The sequence below is a fragment of the Anomalospiza imberbis genome, chromosome Z (assembly GCF_031753505.1).
Source record: "Anomalospiza imberbis isolate Cuckoo-Finch-1a 21T00152 chromosome Z, ASM3175350v1, whole genome shotgun sequence".
In the NCBI taxonomy this organism is placed as follows: Eukaryota; Metazoa; Chordata; class Aves; order Passeriformes; family Viduidae; genus Anomalospiza; species Anomalospiza imberbis.
Window position 1 is genome coordinate 56309457 of NC_089721.1, and position 17466 is coordinate 56326922.

The following is a 17466-nucleotide window of genomic DNA, read 5'->3' on the forward strand; positions in this document are numbered from 1 at the left end:
AAACATAACCTGCTCCCAGGTCACAATTATTGGTCCACTCAGAGATGTGTGCAAATCTTTAATAACATGCTTTGCTGTGGAAAAGAGGGAAGCAGGCTCTCCTCTACCTACTGCAGTGCAACCAGCACATAAATTCTCTAGTTAGGTATGTCCAGAACATTGTTTCACAAGTATCTCCCATTAAATACAATTTATATCTGTGTGTAAAATACAACTAAAAGGCTGGGAGAATAGAAGCAATCCTTATGCATATTTAAGAAATTGTAAATTTAAGCAGGGGTGGGAAGAGTTCTCAAACACCTTTATCCTTTAGACAACCATACAGCTATTCAATCAGAATATTTTATTTATGAAAGTTGTTCACAACCAGTCCCAGAACAGGCTGATTTGACCATCAAATGGGAGCAAGAAGGCTTCTACATCTTCAAATGCCAACTAGCAGCAGTCTTGCCAGAAGACAGATGATCTGAAGGGTCAATCAGCTTCAAATAGGACTCTCCAGGAGTCTTTGACTGTGCTTGCACTGCAGTTCTCTTTTAAGCCAAGAGCGGGTACCTCTAGGGCGTGCGAGTCCTTGCACCGGCAATTACTCATCTCTCCGAAACAAGCCCTGGGTCAGCCTCTGAGAGGCCAGCTGTCAGGTTGTCACATTGTGATTGCAAAGACTTGCAGGGATTTCAAATACTGTGTTCCACTAGGGAACAAGGAGTTTAACACACACAATCTTTCCTTGAGCAACCTTGCAAACTAAAAGCAAATTCCAGCACCCTGAGAGCCTGTGTCACCACAACAGAACTGGCAGATAAACTGCATGGCACGTTTCTTGAGACACTAACTTCGCCCACAGCATTAAAGTGCAATAAAATTGCCATTTTTAAGAGGCTGTGTCTCAGCGTTTGCCACGGAAAACAACAAGCTCCCGGCTGAGTCTCCCACCTGAGACGACAAGCTCCCGGCTGAGTCTCACACGGTTACAACAGGACCAGCACGCAGGGCTCGGACCTCGCCTCCCTGCGCCATAGCACGGTGCGGAGAGGCGGCAGGAGCTCTGCGCCCAGCCCGGCCCGACCCAGCTCGTCTCTCCCGCGCTCGGGCACCCGCCGAGGGCAACAGGTCCAGGGAGCCCGCAGCTCCCGGGCAGCATCGAGCCGGCTCCTGAAGCTCTGGAGGGAGCACGCAGCGACCTACCTCTGAGAGATGGGATGGGGAAAAGGGAAATGAACAAATTGAATAAACAACCTCTCCCGTCCGCCCCCCCACCAAAAAAAAAAAAAAAAAAAAAAAAAAACAAAAAAAACCCCCAAAAAAACCAAAAAAACAAAAACCAAAACAAAACAAAACCAGAAAGAAAAGTAAAATAAAAAAGGGAAAGAGGAGCACTTGGGAAAGCGGACCTCCGTGCGGGCTGCAGCCCAGCCGCTGCTGCACAGAGCGAAGCGCGCTCACCAGCACCATCCCATCCTCCCAGGCAGCGCCCACCACCTGACGTTCCGGCCGGGACCAGGTGCAGGTTCCGCCCCGGCCCGCATCCGCCGAAGGAGGAGCCGGGGCCGCCAGGGCAGTGCGGCCGCGGGGGAGCCGGAGCCCCTCCCCGCGGGGCGGGCACCGGACAAGTCCGCGAGCGCGGCAGTCCCGGGGGGTCGGATGACGCGGGCAGGGCTGTCAGCTCCGCCTGGACCGAGCGAGCGGCTGCCGTGCCGCAAACGCGTCCCGCTCACGGCGGGAAATTTGTAGGCGGCGGGACCAACCCCTCCCTCACATGCACCGCCCTGACCCATCGCAACCGGCCCCGCCTTACCTCCCACCCTTCTGGGCGCCACCGCCGCTTCAGGTGCCTTCCTCGCCTGAGGGCCGGAAAAAGACCGCGGCAGCCTGGCTTGGCTCCCACGCGTATAGTCGGCTCGGCTGGGCTCGGCTCGGCTCGGCTCGGCTAGGCGCCCGTCCCGTCCGTCCCGCCCCCCCCGGGCGCCAGCCCCGGGCCCCTACACTCCGCGCAGCCCTGCCACGGCGGAGGTCGCCCCCTGGCGGGGATTGTGCCCCTGGTTGTGCCCAGAGCGGCCTGCGGCCCCAGCACACACACCGCCCGGGCCCCAGCACACGCTGCCCGGCCCCAGCACACGCTGCCCCAGCACACACCGCCCGGGCCCCAGCACACGCTGCCCGGCCCCAGCACACGCTGCCCCAGCACACACACCGCCCGGGCCCCAGCACACGCTGCCCGGCCCCAGCACACGCTGCCCCAGCACACACCGCCCGGGCCCCAGCACACGCTGCCCGGCCCCAGCACACGCTGCCCCAGCACACACCGCCCGGGCCCCAGCACACGCTGCCCGGCCCCAGCACACGCTGCCCCAGCACACACACCGCCCGGGCCCCAGCACACGCTGCCCGGCCCCAGCACACGCTGCCCCAGCACACACCGCCCGGGCCCCAGCACACGCTGCCCGGCCCCAGCACACGCTGCCCCAGCACACACCGCCCGGGCCCCAGCACACGCTGCCCCAGCACACACTGCCCGGCCCCAGCACACGCTGCCCCAGCACACGCTGCCGCAGCACACACACCGCCCGGGCCCCAGCCCACGCTGCCCCAGCACACACGGCCCCAGCACACGCTGCCCCAGCACACGCTGCCCCAGCACACGCTGCCCCAGCACACGCTGCCCCAGCACACGCTGGCCGGCCCCAGCACACGCTGCCCCAGCACACGCTGCCCCAGCACACACTGGCCCAGCACACACTGGCCCAGCACACACTGGCCCAGCACACACTGCCCCAGCGCACACTGGCCCAGCACACACACCGCCCGGGCCCCAGCCCACGCTGCCCCAGCCCACGCTGCCCCAGCACACGCTGGCCCAGCACACGCTGGCCCAGCACACACGGCCCCAGCACACACGGCCCTGTCCGAGTGTGCTGGATATGCGTCCCACAGCGCATATCCTGAGCTGGGAGGGACCCACCAGCATCATCAAATCCAACTCCAGGTCCTGCACAGGACGTCCCCAAGACAGCATGTACCTGAGAGCTTTGTCCAAATGCTTCTGACAGGCTTGGTGCTAGGGACCCTCTATTAGTATCCTACCACCCTCTGGATAAAGTACCTTCTCCTGATAGGCAGCCTAAACCTTCCCTGATAAAACTCTTGGATCCCGTCACTGGTCACCTGATTCACAAACTTTGTGAATTTGTGATTTGTGACGACTGGTCACAAATTCTCATTCTAGAGAGAAGAGATCTGTGCCTGCCCCTCCTCTTCCTCTCATGAGGAATTTGTAATGCAATGAGGTCTCCCCTCAGTCTCCTCCAGGCTGAAAGACCAAGTGACCTCAGCTGCTTCTCATGTGGCTTCTCTTCAAGGCCCTTTCACCATCTTTGTGATCCTCCTGTACATCCTCTTTAATGGCTTTATACCTTCTGTTATGGCACCCAAAACTGCACACTGGACTCCAGATGAAGATGCCCCACTGCAGAGAAGAGCAGGACAATTACTTCCACAGCTTCTGGGAAGAGGCCTAAAACCTAAGTTAGGTTTTGGGGGAAAACCTTACTTAGTTTTGGCAACAAATGTGAGACTTTGACCAACCATGGAATCTGTAGCAATAGCAGTAAAAACCTTGGCCCCATGACCCTCTTTCACAGAGCTCCTCACAGACACAGTGCTCTGGAGGAGTTTGCCCCCCATAGCAGTATCCCAGCTGATGTGGTAGCCATTGGCATAGACCACGGACCACAGTCCCTTATCTCAGAGTTGCCTGATAGAATAAATAACAGTATTCATGTTACTGTTTTATCAGCTAATGAGATTTTTGATTTATCTAACCCATGGCATTTATGGGAGTATGTTGAAACACTGTCATGTATATAGAAATACCCACCTTCGCAGTTACATTGTACTGATTGTCTCAGTAGGGAAAAACCGCAACCATAACACGTATTCTCCCAGCTGACTATATATATATACACAAACTGGAAAATGTTCTTTCTTTTTCATGCCTGCAAAGATTTCTTACACCTTCCCATCTGACCCATCTTTTCTGCAGTCAAAAAAGAGGCAGGAGGTAGGAGGGAAGAGAGAGAATAACAGCAGAGACCCATTTCACCGACACCCAACTAAAAGTAGGGTGGTTATATGCCAAACTCTCTGTTTTTAGGTGGAAAAAATTCAAACCCAACAGCAATGAGTGAACAAACCCCAAATTTCCCTATTTTCAAGCAGCAGAGACCCACAAGGGTACAGCTTGACAAACATGCATGACAAATAATCATGCAAAATTGAAGGTGTTCTGTGAACAAGAGCAGTGGGGCAAGCATTGACCAAGAACCATCCACTTAACAGGTTTGCAGAAAATAGCAGTAAATCAACCAGGTTTGTTGAAGACTACTGTGCTTCCTTTCCCAATGTAAAAGGCAAACAGGGTGGCCTCTTACCCTGCTGTGGATCCCAACTGTACTGTCAGAGGAGCTCAACTTTTGTCTCCAAATTAGAGATGAAGTGAGGTAACAGCTTCCATGTGACAGAGTCAAAGCAGAACCTTAGCTGGCCTGAGGGAAGGACTGAATCTGTGGCCTCTTAGATGAGAGGTTGGATTAGGAATTCCTGGCTGCCAAACCAGAGGAGAAAAGGTGGATGAGTATCTAAGAAGCTGCCATCATGTTGTGACTGAGGTGGAAGATTGGTTTGCTTGGAAGGAAATACTCTATTGTGACTGATTAACTTCTATTTCCTAACACTTGCAAATAAAGATAATAGAAGTAACCCTTGTACCTTCACAACCGCTATAAGAAAAGCCTGGAAAATGACCCTCTTTGAAACAATTTTCTATCTTTTATGAGGTAGCCATAAATGTACCTCAGAAAGATATCTGAACAATAGCAGTAGAAATAATTTTTTTTTCTGACAGCAGAAAGGCTTAAGCAGGTTTAAGTCACTGGTAGAACTTCTTTTTTATATCATTACCAATTCCCTGTTTTCAGGGAGAGTCAGTTCTTTTTTTCTGCCCTGCAACCAGGTTTGACATTGAAATGACTATGTTTCATATTTCTCTGTGCAAAATTAAAGACTATAAAACATGCATACAGAGAGTTTGTGGGATCACAGCCCTAAGAAGGAGTAGGTTGAAAAAGAGAAACTGTCAAACCCCAAATTTCCCAAGATATTTGGAAAGACCTAAACATAATACTAGGACAATGCCAGGTTAAAAAACAGTGACACAGTAAAATCAATTTCAGACAAGCTCCCTGTTAAAAAAACTGGACAATGAAAACAAGAAAATGTCTTCCCAGTGTCCCCAAAATTTAAAAGTTTGCATCCCTCTAAATGCTCCATGGAAAGATGTTTCAAAAAATGCTGTAGGTGTAATTGACAAGATCCATTTGGTTATATACACTCAAACAGGGGCAGACAGTGCCTTTGAGGACAGCATTTTCTTTTCTGTGATTTATAATAATTAAAGCATATCAAGAACATGCCAGATTTGCTTAGGAAGAACCTATTTTTGGCAACAAAAAAGAGCCCAGAAAGGACAAACTACAGACACAATTCTTTTCCTGAACTTCAATCCATAACCCCTTTATTTTCTAACCATCAGAAATTACCAGAGTGCTTAAAAGCACATCAAGGACAGCTGACTTTCTGAACAGAAAGATGCCTGCTTCTCCATTCTCTGTAGCCATGTTGCACTCTGGATCATTGCCATGGCTACATTCACCAGCATGTTCAATAGAAGTTGCTCCTTTGCTGCTGGGAGAGAAGCCAGAAACCAGAGCTATGAACCCAATCAGTCAATTTACTTCAGCTGAATTTAACCAGGAGTCAATTCAGTCACCTATGCCCTATTATTCTAATCTCATGCAGCAAAGATGTTAAAGTCAAGGCTCTTTCCTCTTCCTACTACACAAATTGCACAGCTCAGGAAAAAAAAAAAAAAAGTAGGTCTTCAGATTAATTGTTGTCAGTACAAGTAAACTGAAATGCAATTTAATTCAGCATCAAGTGGTTGAGGAGTACTTAGTCTCTGCTGCTGTTGGGAATATAGGATGGAGAATTACACAGATTGGACAATTCACATTGGTACAAACAATTTGAACTAGCAGGAATAACATGTTGTGATATTGCTGTTTAGTGCTAGGTGTGCTTGGATGCTCTGAAAGAACCAACATTTTGTACGTGGAGCTTACAAGGGTCATTTTCCTGTGGCTCTTCTCTGCCTGTTTTTTTTTGGTTTTTTGTTTTTTTTTTTTTTTTAATTGTTCTGGGGTCTTGTGCCTGCTAGGACAAAATTCACATTGTCTCCTTGGTAGATTACAAAATTTGTGTACATCTGTTTTTCTACCCTGGCATAATACGATTTGCTAAAACCTACGTTTTTTATATTTTTATCCCTTAACTGATTTTTAAAAAAGGGCTAGCAAAATCAAAGTTGAACTGGGGACATTGAGAAGAATACAAACATGTATGTAACCAAGATGCTATCATAACCATTGTTTTCTTGGGAAAGTAGGATAAAATTAGAGCCTGCTTCCTTCTTCAAGTGGCCAACTTAATGGTTTTGATTTGAGTCTACAAGAAATTGCTGTGGCTTCTTTAAACCCAATTTAAACTTAAAGACAATTTTTAAGACAGACTTCAAAGTACAGCATTTTTACTCCATTCTACATCAAACGTACTGGTTTCATTTTATCTGAAAGCCCTGAATCAGCTGTTCAGTCCAGGTGCTGGCACCAGACTGGCCTCTGCCTGTTGCAATGCCCACCTGGACTCAAGCAGGGTCAGATACACAAGCATAAAGCACACAGCAATGGTTATAAGGCATTTACGACCTCAGCCCTTTAGATACCCTTTATATCTGTAGAGGAGATCTTCTATGTCCCTCTTAAAGAGAGTTTTCCTTTTTCACCATCAGCATGACTTAGCTTTCCTGTGTTATTTGTAAAAAAATTATAAACATAGAAATTTGAAAGCAGACAAAAAAATCAACACATGCAGGCAATCAATTAATGAAACTCTGAATAGGTTCAAGCCACAATGTATGCAAACCTAAATACACTTTATCACTACAGTCTTTCAGCTGGTAACCCAGAGGGTACTTCACATCAGTATCCATTATGGTTGTCTCAGTATTTTAACAGCTCTTCACTGTTCACATGCTGTATGTAGTACTGAGCATTAAGTTCTGACTTAACTCCACCTTTCTACACAGTGAAGGCCTGTTGTCGCAAAGACATATTCAATACAAGAGTGCTCTTTCACACTATACCAGATCCTTCACATCACACTACATGAAATTTATGCGTATGGCACAGATCTAGCACAGTGGCTTCTCAGATAGTTCTGGAAACATGCAGAGTGTTGACCAGCCCAGGCAAGGCCACAGTAGGCAGTAAGATGGACTGTGAACAGCTGTGGCTGCACTGCTGTGCTGAAGGCAGGATGATCATGGTGCTGCTGATGGAGTGTCCAAAGTGGTGAAAGAACCATTTTCTTGGGAGCTGCTACCACCATGATATATCATGCACCTGCTGCAAAAACAAATGTGTCTCTTCCACACATTCATTACTAGCTTTCTTTATAGTCCCTAGCCACCCTCTAGGGATGGCCAGAACAACTAGGACCTGAAAGCATGGTCTTTACCTCCTGTTCATGTGGGACAAATAGACAGTTTACCTTCTGTACCACACATGTGTGCTCTTGGGATTACAGATAGGAGACTGTTTCTTTCCTATAAAAAGAAGATGCAGAATTTTCTCCTTTTCTCCTTCCCTTCCCTTCCCTTCCCTTCCCTTCCCTTCCCTTCCCTTCCCTTCCCTTCCCTTCCCTTCCCTTCCCTTCCCTTCCCTTCCCTTCCCTTCCCTTCCCTTCCCTTCCCTTCCCTTCCCTTCCCTTCCCTTCCCTTCCCTTCCCTTCCCTTCCCTTCCCTTCCCTTCCCTCCCCTCCCCTCCCCTCCCTTTCCCTTTCCCTTTCCCTTTCCCTTTCCCTTTCCCTTTCCCTTTCCCTTTCCCTTTCCCTTTCCCTTTCCCTTTCCCTTTCCCTTTCCCTTTCCCTTTCCCTTTCCCTTTCCCTTTCCCTTTCCCTTTCCCTTTCCCTTTCCCTTTCCCTTTCCCTTTCCCTTTCCCTTTCCCTTTCCCTTTCCCTTTCCCTTTCCCTTTCCCTTTCCCCTTCCCTTTCCCTTTCCCTTTCCCTTTCCCTTTCCCTTTCCCTTTCCTGTAAGTATTCTTAAAAGAAGGTCTAAGTTCTCTACTCCACAGTCCCTGACTCACACATTACTGTGTATTATTTTGTTTTGTTGTATTTTTTTTAATATGGAGAGCGTACACTGAAGTTGTTGGCATAAAGCACAAATATTATAGCAGTAAATCATCTCTCTGTTTTATTTAGGAACTGTGACAACAGCTCTGATTTACTTATTCTGGAAATCTTCCACTGATATACCTGGCAAAATAACATGCTAGGGTAAATTTCAAACAGTGTCCTTGCTATCATAAGTAAGCACAGAATCGGCCTTTTCATATATTCACTAATTTTCAGGGGGGATTGCGTTGGGGTTATTTGTTTTCGTTTTGGTGTTGGGGGTTTTTGTGTGTGTCTGTTTTAGTTTATTTGTGGTTTGGCTTTTTTTTTTTTTAATTTAAGATTATTTTTTTCTGCAATTTGGAGATGTTTCAGTACACACAGTATGGTGGCAAGCAACAGCTGTGAATACCATGTTACAAAAAGCACTGTAAGATTGGTTTTTTCATTCTTTTGGGTAACTTATGGAGGATCCACAAATGCCTCCTTATAATGGCTACTTCTTACAACCAGACCTCATCAATCACAGAACTGCCAAGAAGCAGATTATGAGGAGGGAAAGTTCAAGAATTCTGAATAAAGCCATTAAATGGCTCTGCAACAGCTTTATTATGTTTGGAATCCTTTTTTTGTTGATGTTGGCAAGAGATTATGATGATCCTGTCAAAAGCTTATTTTTTGGTTTAGTGATTCAGAAAGGCAGCTATTCCCTCTGCTGATTGTCCTGATAACTATAGTTGCCGATAGAAAAAATTATTTCCAGCAACTGAACAGCATCAGCAAGAACATTTGGTGGCCTCATTGTGGTGCCAGAAGCCTAAGTATGTTTTGCTGCACGTGTGCTGTTGGTTGCCTGCCTTTATTCCAGCTCTGTCACAACTGCCTCGAGAACTCATTATGGGTCTGGGCCAAAAAATTGGTGAGGAGAGAAGAAAAACATTTATCCGAGGTCTGACACTGATGCTAACGTGTGGGTTGGGTGGTCAGAGGTAGTTACTGCTGTGGCAGTTTCTCATGGAAGGAATCGTGTTTTGTTGGAAAAGCAGGTGAACGCCAGCAGACTAAATTTGCTGGTTTCATGAGGGAAAGAGAAACCCTGCTGAGGTCAAAAGATCAGCATGAATCATCTTGTTTCCCTTGCTGCCTGCCTGTTTCTGGTCATCTGTGGGATATTCTCATGGTTTTCCGTGGCTGAAAACTGAAGGAGAGAGGCAGAGACTTGTGCATTCCTATAGTAATAATATCTCTTTGATGTCTGCCAAGCAGTGTGAGTGGTGCTAAAATTAAAGAGAAAACACCTAGGAATACCTAGAGGGAAAAGGCAACATGTGCCCAAATTAATGGCCTCACTTTTGCATTAAGATAGCTTTCCTAGAACTCTCCAAAGCAAAATATATCTCCTCTGCTGGTAATAAGTATCACCCTCCAGACTTTATTGTGAAGTACATGGAAACAAGTTTTACCCAATTTTTGCAGCATGAACTAGGAAAATTTTCTGCTTCTAGAATGAAAAGATTATATGTTTTATATGAAGGTGACCAAGAGTGGAACTCAGTGCCCTTTGTCCCTCTGAGATTAGAGAATTGTTTGCCATTCCTACCTGCAAAAAGTAAACAGCAAAATGCAATCACTGTTTCCTCTGACTCAAACACTGCTTAAGGTTTCTCTCAGGACAATGGTTATATTCAAAATGTTTTCCGGACTTACATCTACTCTTATAATGACAACATCTCTTTAGGACTTTTTTTTCCAAAAATGTGTGAATCAGAAAGTTCTATAATCTTAGTGTATTTTGACAAAATATAAGTCCCCTTCTTATAGTTTTTATGGGTTTATTTGATTGGTTTGGTTTTGTGGGATTTCTTTGTTTTTTTTTTTTGTTTTTTTTTTTGTTTTTTTTTTTTTTTTTATCTTTTTTTTTTTTAACCTTTGCTTCCTCTTTCCTATCAACAGCAGAAAAAAATGCTTTTCTAGAACTAATGCCAGAATTTTATCTCCTCCTGGGATTGCTATAACATTAATTTAACAGGGGCGTAGGACTCTGTCAGGTCCACAAAGCACACACTGGTTCAGTTTTGGACTCTACTAAGTGCTATTTGATGAAGGATTTAGTTTTCAACCACTTAAGGCACATTAAAAAAAGGCTTAGCCAAAACCAGCTTTCCCCAATGACTCTGTATAGCTGAAGGATATATCTCCAATGAGTGAAAGTCATTATAACCTTTAGAGCACCAGACAGGAGAGCCTGGATGCTTGATTTCCCAGAGAATATCAGATGAACTAATGAGCTCTGCACAGTGGAACCCTCTCCTTCAACCCTTGCTGCCAGAGCTTTGTAAGAGGACACTAATGTGCAATAACCTCTTCAGGAGAGGAAGCAAAGAGATCTCCAGGTTTCATCCAATATCAAACAAGCTCATATTCTCACCTAGGCCCAGTCTATTCACCAGCATTTGCTACAGTAGGAAATGAATAAGAAAAATGTTCTGTTTAACATAGGACACACAGAAGTGAAAGAAATACATAGCTACAGTGCTATGGAGAGGCAAGAGGAATATCCCCCAGAATCCAGCCTGGCTCCTTCCTGGTGTACAAGAGCTACTTAAAATACATTGTTATGCAGGGCTAATACTAGATATGCCTTCAAGTTTTCTCCTAGTCTATCTTCCCTCCACTGTTAGAAGTCCTCCATGAAACTTCTAAACTCCTGCTTAAAGCTACCATGATCCCTCCTCCATCTGTGCTTACAGAAGATCATCAAAGATATGCAGAGTCCTGCAAACTGCCCTCTTCACTCCAGTTCCCAGTGATCCCACTATTTATTAGGGAAGCTATATCCCTTTTCTAACACACTCTGAATTATTTTTCATTTAAAAAATACATTCAGTCCATGTTGTATTAATTTGGCCTGCCATTATGAAGCAAATATCTTAGAGAAGGAAGAAAAATATGAAAACAGCAGAACTTCACTACTCTTCTAATATTTCAAGAAGAGAGGCCCACCATGAACCAATGTCTGCCATGCTTTGTCACTTGTTGCATGCCGGGTTGGTTCGGTTAGGAGTTTCAATAAATGCTAGTTAGGTTGGTTCTATGTACCCCCATTTTTCCCTCACAATGGTTTGCTCCAAGCTGTCTGCTATAGGAGCTTTCACCTGTCAATCTTGTAACCACTCCCCTTCCCACAGAAAGTTCTGTGTCAGTCACCCCACCTCTGCATTCCCATTTGTCCCAGAACCCTGTACCCGCCTCTGTAATGTTCCCATAGGTTGTCGTGTTCCACATCACTCCCCTGTCCTCTGTCCCCAGTGGGCGAGGGGGGCTTCTGCCCCTGTCTGCCCGCCCCCTATTTAACCCCAGTTTCCCTTAGTCCCAGCGCCATTTTGGCCACATGGGCTCGGGAACAGCTGCATTGTCCACCACTGCAGCCATGTGGGAATAAAGAGTTCTCAGCCTCGTGGGCAGACTGTGCCTTCTCTCACCCTTTATCTCACCTCAGCGTGCAGCTACAGAGGCGGCAGACCCACGCAGAGGCTCAGCCCTAGAGCTCCGCACCCACGTGGCGGCCCCGGTCTCACTGAAAAGCAACGTGCCAGCCGGGCACCCCCAGCTGCCTGGGACCAGGGCAAAGAAAAACCAACGCCGCAGTAACTAAATACTTGACAATATAGGAGGTACAGAAAACTAAATGGTGTCTCTTGCATGAAATCTGTTGTGAATGACAAATCAGAACAGTTTGGGTATGATCACACACTTTAAAATATATCCCTCCCCACAATGATAGATATTTTTGATTAGTACCTTAACCTTACCTGATGAGTGCTGACATAGCATTTTAACACTTTCCAGAAAGATGTACCTGCAACTGGAGAAGCTGTGGATTCACGTTGTTTCAGATTCTGGGTGGCCTATTCCCTATCTAGCCTTAATCTCTCCTTCTATTTAATGATATCACTTGGACATCAAAACTAATTTGGAACGTGTTAGCTCACTTAAGTGGGACTTTGTGACAGGAGAGCATTACACTGGTGCTCATACAGCTGCACTGGCTATGTGGAAGTCCCCAAGGAAGATTCAAAGCTTTCAAGGCCCTAATTGTTTTGGATCTGGTTGTTTTATGATCAGTAGAGGCACTCAACATTGAGAAGCCTTGATATAGAAGTGGATGGCAAGAGCACTTGAATATTCAGGTCTGTTCATCCCCAGATTGAACTCCCACACGTGTTATTAAAGTCCATTTTCCAGTCTGATGACTGGGAGAGGGAAGGCTTGCAGAAGCTTTTTTCAGCATATAATTAGTTTAGGAGCTCAGTGCAATAGCATCAGATGGAAGAATATATAGATTATGAAATCCTGTAATTTTGAACAGTATTATTAATTAGAAAGACTATACAGTCCTTGTAAAGGCACTTCTGGTGTTTACATCTTGTAAAATATACCTAAATAAAATATACTCTCAGAAGTTATTCTTTGAAGATTCCACAAATCCAGAATGCAAAATTAAATTTGGATTCAGAATAACAACACAGACCATGGAGCACAATGTCACATATTTCTCTTAACAAAAAAAAGTGTTATTTAATTCACTCTTTTATCTAAAGATAACCCTAGTGTCTTGCATACAAGGATCGTTGTGTTACATGCCAAAGCATGGACAAAGTATTGATTCAGTGAAAAGCATGCACTTGCTTGAACAGCCCACAATATGAGTGGTCTGATGTCCCCAAGAAGGGCTCAGACCCATACATTCTGCAACAGGAGAAGAGAATATGGAGGCTATTTCTTTACTTGCCACCTGGTTCTTTCTTTGGCCCTGGAGGCTACAGCCTCGGTGTACTTCAGTTTTCAGCAGGGATGTGTCAACTAACCTTACGTGCACTGTATACCAGGGCAGAGCAATTTTTTTCTCTCTGCACCCTGTTTCACTGAGTGGATTTTTAGGAACATCCAGATGAAGACAATAACTCTTCATTCACATACAGCAATATCACCTGGGTCCTACAAGTTTTGCAATGTTATTCCAACCACAGCAATTGAAGGAAAGGCAAGGGCTCAGTATACATATATATATATATATATATATATATATATACACAAGATATTTTTCATAAAATAAAGGATTCGGGTAAAAGCAACTTCAAAACACAGTTAAACCACAAGGCTGACATTTTTCAAGGTGATTGTCTCCTTCAAACAATGCTAAAGACTCACTTGATAATACAGGCAGATTCTAAAATCTCATCTTAAAGCATTGCTTTCTTTTTTAAATAAATATGCTAGCTTTAGTAAAAGTCCCATCTCTTAGACCACCAATTTCTTGACCACTGGTAAAATATGATGCACTTACTCATTAAGGAAAAGGTAGCAGCACATTTCATCCCCTCCCTGAGCTGTGGAAATGTGAACTAATTAATCATAAGATAAAATTGTACTTTACAGTTGGTCAAAAAGACTAATGGAAGGGAGTGGGAAATGTATTTCAAAATACAGAACTACTCTAAATATTCCTGTGGGTTATCTGCAGTGGTACAATTTGCCTAGAAATATAATTCATTAGTGAAAAGCAGAGGGTTCAAATAAATGAAATGAAATGTACATAAGTGGGTCCTGCCTACATGCAGGACCATCTTCTTGGTGTAACTCCAGTGGGATTCTACAGCCTGATCATGAAGCCATGTCCAGACACTTTCGTTTGTTTCCAGGATGACTGTGTTATGAATATTTATGTAAATAGATTCTCAGACTACATAAACTAATCACTGTTTGATATCCAGATGGCTGAAAACCCTTTTACAACAGTCTAATGGGAAGGACTTCAAATCACACTGAACATCAAAGGAAAGTGAAGAATAAAACTCAAATTTTGGCTTCCAGTGCCATTTTGTACCTCACCTGAAAAATCTCTGTCCACACTATTCTGTTCTTGCTGATGGTGCAATACCTATACGGTAAGATAGAGGTTGTGATAATGCTTTAATTCCTTCTATACATAGGTATATGACAGAAAAATTTCTTTCTTTACTGACAAGCCATAATTGGTGCAAATTGACTTTGGGACATGTCTCTGCTTGGGGCAAAACCTAGCTGTTTTGTTAAGCAAAATTTTCTACTTTAATGAATTTTTTCTGCCACCCTTTAACCCAGAACAGTTATCATATAGTCCCCAAAAAATTTAACAGCTAATATAATGTTTCCTTCAGAGAAATTACTTAATAAAACAAACCAGTACTAAAACCTATCAGACTTTAAATAATTCCTCTGGATCATTTCTAGCTGGTTTCAAGTTGCTTACAACAATCACTTAGGTTGATTAATGAGGTATAAACTTAATGACTTTTATCTCTGCAGCTGCCTATTGGTAAAGTCATTTGTACTCATCAGAGCAGTCTCTTAACAAAAGAAGTGAAATTAACAACCCTGAGCATTAAAAAGCTGTCTAAACGTCACACTATCCAGACGACTGTACAATCACAGGAGCTGTTTTTTCCAGGTATGTTCAGCAGATGAAGCTAAAACCCCCAAAGATGCTGCCACAATATAAGCAAATTGTGGTTATACTAGCTCCTTTTAGCTTGTGGTAGATGACATTTAGCTCTCTCCTGCCTCAAAAATCAGGGAAACACATAGATATTGCCTTTGGTTGTCTTTTATTCCCCCTCATCTATAGCCTTCCCCTGCCCAGAGTCAAGGAAATTTCAAACACAAAACACTAAAAATATTCTGTTTTCAAAGTCTGTCCTAAATTAGCAAAATCTGCATTGCTTAACACAGCCTCAAACACTATAAGAACCAGATGGGTCTTGCTCTTTTTGGAAAAAGTAACAATGCTGTTTTAAATAATGGCTTTATTTTTCTTCAGCTGTTGGCAAGATCTGACATGCAGAATAGTCAGCGTTCCACAATTTCTGCCCACAAGCAAGTGTGAGATGGCTCCAAGATGTCTTGCTTCTCTGTATTTAGGAGTTTTTTAATGAGAAGCCAAACTCCTAATAATTGGAGATGCTGCAACACAAAAAGCCCTGGGAAAGGAACCTTGTGAAAAGCAGAAGGGAATTAACCTGGCCTACACTGAAAATACAGCAACCTATGACAATGAACATAGTAGCAGTTTTCTTTCTGTATACTCTTTCAAACAAATGGTGAAAAATTTAAAACTTACTTTTTCCACAAACTTATCCCATGGCTGATATAAACAGATGTATTTCAGTCCACTTCAACTCCCTCTGAAGAGGTCACATGCTCTGAAAGGCATTTCAATGTATTGTAACAGTTTTAAAAATTCACCTTATAATAAAGCATGTACTGAAGTATTTGCTGAGGCATGCTCCTGCTTGCTTTTTCTGATGCACGCTGCTTGAATTTTCTGCTAAAAATAAAAACGTTGCCTATATTTAGTGATTAGTTGAAAGGGAGGAGAAAGGAGGAAGGAATTGGATAAATGCATTTCAATGGTCTTCTACAAGAGGAAAAAAAAGTATGGTAATCCAGATCAGACATGGTGAAAAAATTAAAACATGTAAATATGGTCATTCTAATATCTGTTTGGTTTCCATCATTCAGATTTGTTTTTTTAATGCTGAACATTCAAATGCATTTGTGATAAAACCAGACCATTTTTCTAACAGAGACACTGATCTTGAAGCAGATTAATTTCTACTCCATACCACGCTACCTTTGAAAATAAAGATCCATAGGTAGTCCTTTTCTCGTCTTAGTTTAGAATTTTCTAGGTAATTAGCCCTTTTGTTTCCCTCTTTTTTTTTTTTTTTTTCACATTTCCCCCTTGCTGTTATCCTTCTTCCCTCTAGTTTCATTTAAACACTCCTGTTATTTATGATCAGCAACTTAGGTCAGACAGTACATCTGTAGTAGTGTTTCAGTTCACACTGGGAATGCTCTCCTAAAATCATTCACCTGATCATCTGTTTTTTTTTTTTTTTTTTTTGCCTCACCTAATGGTCTGCATAAACTGGATTCATTCCATTAAATCGAATGGGAAGAGGTACTCCAGCCAGTGGGCAGTCAGGGTATGGGATGGAACTAAAGCTTGTCTGAAGCATGGTACTGCTGAAACACTGAAATGCACATGGATCTCAGGTCCTCAGCACCAATTGTTTTGCTCTGTGAAACCACTCCCAAAGCATTTTACCAAGTGCTAACACGATGTAGCAAAAAAAACCCATGCGTTTGAGTGCCCCCTCACACACTGAGTGCTAATGTTGGCTTGTGTCCTGTGAGTGCTAAGGGTGGCTTTCATATCAGTGCTGTGGTTGTCACACACAGCTTTGACAGTCTCCCTTTGCACCCTTGACCACTGGGCTCCCCAGCACACCACTGATGGTCTCTCCCTGCTCTGCTCTTGCCAGCATTCTTTTGTTCCCCTTTCTTTCAAGAAGTCCTGACTCAGTTTCTCTGACTTCCATGGATGGTTTTTTTTTCCTCCCCACTTGGGAAGAATTTCCCAAGAGCCTAACCACTCCAAGTCCTCCTCCTTCTACCCAAATCCTTTGTTTGCACTGGAGTAAATGCCACCCTTTCAGCACAGTCATAAGCATGCAGTTTGTTTTTGCTGTGTCATTGGGCTGTTGTTCTCAGCTTGTTCCTCAAAATATTCTGTGAAATCTTTGCAAACAGAGAGCATTTGAAATCCCACTGGCTACTCCTTGATTGGTTCAGTCACAGGCTCCACCGACTGCAGCAAAACTGTTTCCAGCAGCTGCCTGCAGATAGACAGGAGGTCTCTGTGCACTGAGCAGGGCAGAGGATGACTTTGTGACCCCTGTTACCCAAGTTCTTTAAAAGCCTTCTTTTCATAACCCAAAGAATTGATCTTTTATTGCACAGCAGAATAACACTGGCTTGTTTTGAAGGAAAGTAGTAGCCCTGTTTGGGTTTAAAAGCAAAAATGTTTTCAATCTTTGCACAATCAGGCTCTTTGGAGTTCAGACAAATGGTCTCAAGTGAAAAATTCTTAATTCTTTCCTATTTAAATTGTTTTAGGGCCGTGGGGAGATTTCTCTATTTATAATAAAAACCTCTGTTTCCCTCACTGAGCTCTAAAGGTAAAAGGCAGAATTTGAATAACAGGGACTGGTGTGACGTGACCGGAGTTCTCATCCTGCTCCTTTTCCTTGAGTGATATTTGGTCTGGGACTCAGAACACCAAATTGTTGCCTC

General features: G+C 44.1%; 1 protein-coding gene and 1 long non-coding RNA gene across 2 annotated transcripts in view; both read right to left on the reverse strand.

Annotated features, from left to right (window-relative positions):
• MOB3B (MOB kinase activator 3B) overlaps positions 1-1936 on the reverse strand; it is a 76681-nt gene extending 74745 nt beyond the window's left edge. The window contains exon 1 of the mRNA XM_068176712.1: positions 1799-1936. The gene's annotated coding sequence lies outside the window, so the exon portion shown is untranslated. The remainder of the gene's footprint in view (positions 1-1798) is intronic.
• Positions 1-17466, reverse strand: part of LOC137465030 (uncharacterized) — a 474100-nt gene that overhangs the window by 97059 nt on the left and 359575 nt on the right. The gene's annotated exons all lie outside the window — the stretch shown is intronic.